This window comes from Aegilops tauschii, chromosome 6, assembly GCF_002575655.3.
Source record: "Aegilops tauschii subsp. strangulata cultivar AL8/78 chromosome 6, Aet v6.0, whole genome shotgun sequence".
In the NCBI taxonomy this organism is placed as follows: domain Eukaryota; kingdom Viridiplantae; phylum Streptophyta; class Magnoliopsida; order Poales; family Poaceae; genus Aegilops; species Aegilops tauschii.
The window spans coordinates 21,496,093-21,501,846 of NC_053040.3; the positions used below are offsets into that span (position 1 = coordinate 21,496,093).

At 43.8% G+C, this 5,754-nt stretch overlaps 1 long non-coding RNA gene across 1 annotated transcript; it reads left to right on the forward strand.

Moving 5' to 3' along the window:
* The first annotated feature begins 3,634 nt into the window (after nt 1–3,634).
* LOC141025291 (uncharacterized) lies at nt 3,635–3,833 on the forward strand. The gene is made up of 2 exons (XR_012186768.1): nt 3,635–3,664; nt 3,738–3,833. It is a non-coding gene; the product is annotated as an uncharacterized lncRNA (long non-coding RNA).
* The last annotated feature ends 1,921 nt before the right edge of the window (nt 3,834–5,754 follow it).

A 5,754-nucleotide genomic window follows, 5' to 3' on the forward strand; every position in this document is an offset into this window, starting at 1 on the left:
CCGCATGAAACACACATTAATTGGAGACAGTTAGCGAGGAATGCATACATTGGATTTCAACATAAAGTGGTTTCAAATATTTGAAAATCCAAATTGATGGATACAACCTTATGAATCTGAGATCATGCCATTTGTAAACCATATTTATGTATAAAGGGTGTTGTGCTTTTGAAAGTATATGTAAAAAAATGATGTATATAGAATATTATTCCAATCAACAATGGATCCTGCCTGAAAAAAATAGAATACAAACGGGATTCGAATTGAGTTGGCACGGTAAACGTGCACTCCGCAAAATTTGAACGAAGCGGGGAAAGTCGCAGTAACCGCCCGAAACCAAAATCTGCGAGATGGAAATTACTACTGCCTATCCCTGCCACGCAAAGCCTATCTGCTCGATTTCTATAGGTTTCGATAGGGGTAGGTTTGTAATTTCACTCAAACGTGACATAACCGCCTCTCACCCGGATTCATACACGGTGGGAGCCAAAACACAGTGTGTCCTCGGCCGAAATCGACTCCCTCCCCGATTCATACACGGTGGGCGCCAAAAACAAACTCTCATCGGCAAATATTCGGTGTATGCGAGATTACCGTCCTATCCCCAACCGACTAATATTGCTGTGATGTAGGAAATTTGAAACGGGGGCTAAGTTTGTAAATTTCCTCGCATTTGAGATAAGCGCGCCCTGAAGACATGGTTCCCCCTTCCTCTCCACCTCCATTTCCCCATTCGTACTCCGTGGGGCCAAAACACCCTCTCCACCCCAGCCTCCTCCGTCCGCCACCCCATCCACCGCCGTCCTCCTCCACCATGCCGGAGCTGATACCCCGACGCCGCCGTCCATTACAAGAGATCGACCTCTCTCATCCACGGCTTCGGACCGGGATCCTTGCATCCCGTCCTCTCGCTTCATCCCCGCCGTCGTCCACCTTGCCGGCGCCGCTCCTACGACCGTCTTGTCCACCGCGCCCCGCCGCCACCATCTACCCTCCTAGATTTGCTTTCCATGCTGCCGACAGCCATCGCTACCGCAGCACCGTCAAATTCTCAGCAGATGCATACACGGCGCCGCACCAGAGGCGGTACTCTTTCGTATCTTCTCAACTTATTTATCGCAGCAAGAAAATAGATCGCCACTGCTTTACTCTGATTTCTTGTCCATCACTTACTTGCTAGTTGAAGGCAAACATTGGTTGCGAAGTTGCCTTTGTCCGGTTTGCACCTTCAGATCCGCCATGGCACGCTCAACACTATACTCCCAATGCTTTTGGTTTTCGCCTTTTATATTCCACACTAGTTAAATCACAGTAGACTAAATTTCAAAATTGGTTCAGTCAATTTTTCAGAGCTCGTCGGAGTTCGCCGGTGCGAACGAAGGGGCTCGGGTGGGGACTTTGGTTGGGGGCGGTGGTGGGGCCTCGCCGACCGAAGAAAACTCGACGCGGGTGGGGGCGGGGGTGGGGGGTGGGGGTGGCGGAGGAACACAGGCGGTGGGGGCCGGTGGTCCGGCCGGCGGCCCGTGCGGTGTTCTGTATGGGAAGAATCAGAGACGAGGAAGAAGAAGGGTTAGGAGACGTAGGATCTTCATCCAACCGCCTGAAATGGTCGACTGACCCAAATGACAAAAGTCACGCGACTTGCATGCAGACATGCCTTTATATTCAGTACCATCATCGTGCCTGCTTAGCACTGCTCCTGAATCCATCAAGCTAAACAACGTGCCACTCATAATTCCAAACTTGTTGCTCAAGTACGAATCTGATATGATATTACTAAAACAGATAACATTTAATTGGTCAGCTAATGTTCCTACTTTACTTTCGAAAAAGCACGTGCACCACATATAGAGAGACAACAGGGAGTTGCTTTCTTAATGCGCTCTGGTTCATCATGTGTGGGCACTGCGCAACAAACATTTTATTATCCAAAATCTGCTTGCTCTTCTTTAGCATGTTCCTCTTCCGTTCTTCTTTAATAAGTACTCTCTCTGTTCCTAAATACAAGTCTTTGTATAGATTCCACCATGGACTACATATGGAGCAAAATGAGCGAATCTACACTCTAAAATGTATCTGGATACATTTGTATGTGATCCATAGTGGAAATCTCTACCAAGGCTTATATTTTGGAACGAAAGGAGTATGATAGTAGTACAGTATGTTCCTTGTAGTGAAGATGAGCAGGGACATTTGTAGTGTAGAGGTCTATACGGTCGGTTGGTATGGACACTTTGAACTCTTCGGGCCTCTTTGATTCGTAGGATTTTGTAAACATGGGAATAGGATTTGTAGTGGCCTGCCCACTTGAATCCTATAGGAATAGCAAGGAAATGCGGAGAGTTGTGTCGCCTTTGAGAGTTACACTGATATTAACAGTACCGCACCTTCAGTTGAAGAGAGCTGGTATCCAAAGCCTTTCTAGCCGTATCGGCAATACTAGCATATATATTCCAGCAAGTTCCACTTTGCTGATTTTACTCTGATGCTTACAGTTTTCCCGTTATATCTACACTATGATCTGTGTAGCTGCTTTGTCTCGCACTAGCAGCAGTCCACTCTTGAAGCTAAACACCGCAATGACTTACAGAATTGGCACCAAGGCATTGAGTGCCATTCTGGATGCAATGAAACTCATACGCTCCCCACCTGTTGATTCTTGTTCAGAATATGATCCTAATGACTATTCTAACCTCGAGGAGTCAAAGGCAGATGGCATGTCCTGTTCACCCATCAAGGTGCATGTTCTAATTTGGCAAGGTTTTATTGATTGCGCGTATCTTGCATATGTTCTCTTGCATTTCTTCTACTTTGTTGCACGGCCATCTGCTTAGTTTACTCATCATATATGTCGAGATGCCATGCCCATCCATTATCAATACATATTCCATCTGTCATCATACCATGTTTTTCCACTCAAATGATGTTCTTGTGCATCAGACATCAAAAAGGAAGAGGGTCATTGCCGAACCTGAAGGAGCAACAGCAAAGTCCTTGAAAAACGTGGTTGTGCCGGAGAAATCAGACAGCACCCCACTTATATTGGCTGTACAACCAGTGACACAAAACGTAGGACCAACTCCAGCAGACTGTACCCATACTTCACTGGCCACACCACTAGCCGCACCACACATGACCTGCACTCCAGCAAAAGGTATGCCGATTTCAGTTGCCATAGCACCAGCCGTACCACAGAAAAATCCCACTCCAGCAAAAAGTATAGCAAGTCCACGGGCCGAAGACCTATCCCAACTGCAGAGATGGCCAATTCCTGCAGATTGGAACCCCATTCCAGTTATTCCCAGTTTAAAAGACAATGCTTTCCATGTTGTTAGGGACTACGTGCATATATTCCCATCATGGGAAGATTATAGTGAAGACAAACACAATTTTCACATCTTCCTGTCCCACTTTCTGCTGATTGAACACATCAATGATTTACATTACATTGTTGTAAGTAGGCAAGGGTCAATCTGGATAGTCATGACGAGCAAAGCTTGCTTGCGCTTTTCAAGGAAGCATTGCAGCAGTATTGGTGTTACCTGAGGAAACACACTTTGATGGCAAGTCTATAAATGAATTTCTGGTGAAGTCTCCTGTGCTAAATTTAGAAGACATTGAATGGAAAAACCTTGTTATGCACTGGTCTCGTTCCGAGGATGAGGTACTGTCTATGATATCGCATGACAATTTGAACTTCTACTTTTCCGCATGTGCCTTATGGATCTTTTTTGCAGGAAATCTGCTCGAAAAAGAATTCCGGTTTGAAAAGAACGACAGGATATCGCAAATATGCTGCCCGCTGCTTTGCTCTTGTTAGTACCTGTTGTCCTGTATCATTGTACTTGCATACATACCTGGTTCATTATGTGACAGCAGTATGCATGATAGCTTGCTTATCAATTGTTCGCTCCAAATTATCTAATCTGTATGAATGGTTACATTAGTGTAGAATATATCCAATGCCAATGATTTTTTTAGCTCTGCATTGTTCTTGTAAGTACCTGTTGTCCTTTATCAGTGTACTTATATTGACAGGTAGTTGTTCATGTACCATCACTCTGCAACTTATTTTCCTTTGCCCTCCATTTTCTACATATAAGATCTATATTTAGTCTTACCATAAGGTTGGATAACACCGATGGTACTGAAGAAGTTTAGCTCTGCATTGCTCTTGGCTGTACCTTTTGCCTGTATCGCTGTACTTACATTTATAGCTACTTGGTTATGTAGCATCACTCGTCATCTTATCTTAAATATTCTCCATTTTTTCTTATATTGTCACATCTATATTTACTCTTAACAAAATGTAGAATAAAGGCAATGCTTATGAAGAAGATTCTCTGGTAAACTTCTTGAATTGCCCCCCCCCATCAGCATGGACAAGGGCTTTATAGAGCCTGCCTTCACCAATAATGTAAGTTTGTCCTTCTCAAGCCTTCAAACTTTGTTGTGTATATTTTGTTAGGCATGACTGCAACAGCTGTTTATTTTTGGTGTTTGCATCAAATTGCATGTTTAAAGTTTATTATGTACTCCCTTCGTCCCATAATAAAAGAACGTTTTTGACATTAGTGTAGTGTAAAAAACGTTCTTATATTATGGGACGGAGGGAGTAGTTCATAAACAAAAGTTTGTCCTTCTCAATTTAAGTTTTCAGTTGTACAACCAAGTTCCTTCTTCATACCATGTAAATTAAACTATACAGAGCAAGTGATCTTATTTTGCCAATCAATGGGATAAATTGACAGGACACTAACCATTGATACTTATGAGTTCTTGATTTGTAATCCAGTGGTGTCGTGAAGCTGCCAACTCCTTCACGATGTCATTTCCTGCCATGTCTTGACCTGAACAATACCATATTGTGTTAATGCTATTTTAAACTGTGCCACTTTATTCGTCAGTAAGAAATGTGATGAATTATCAGCACTGATACTTAAATGTGCAAAACCTGTCATCTGTCTGCTTGTTTATCTTTCAGAGTGAGGAGGATATAAGTGTCAAACAAGTGCAGTCTCACCAGCTTGCTCAGCTGCTTGCGCTGCAGGTCCCGAGAAGGGCTAACCTTTCTTGAACTCTATTGAAGTGTTGTCGGTTTTGTATATTATTTTGTCGGCGTGTTTAATTGCACTGGTGGCGATCTTTGATGCCCAGTGTATGTAATCTGCTGTCTGCTTGTGCTTTTTATCATAGTGGCAAACTTTGATGCCCAGTGGATGTAATATGCCGTAATTTCTTTATTGTATAGTCTAGGTTTTTTCTTATTCACGATGCTTCAGTTATTTTACTGTATATATATCCTGTCTTCGTAGTAAACCGGCCAAACCATAAAATTACGGTACATAATCGGGCCGTCATGCAAATCACCATGTATGATCCGCATCATGGGCCCCGTCATCTTGGTCCGTTAGCAGGCCTAAATGTAAACTGGCACACTAGTAGATTCGGGCCTTTAATAGGCTGAGTAAACCGCCGGCCCTATTTTCCCAAGAAAACTCAATGGGCTTTTAGGAGGCTGAAAAGTAGGTTGGGCCTGAAACGTGCCGAACAGCTCACGGGCCGGCAGTAGGCCGAAATAGACCCCGATCCATGATTGTGCCAATCAAATCATGGGCTTATAACAGGCCAAAATTGTCTCGGTCCTTGTTTGGCCCAATCAGATTATCGTCTGTGAGCAGGCCGGATGCAAACGGGGCCGTCGTTAGGCGCAACTATATGACGGGCTTTTAATAGGCTGAAATATATATAGGG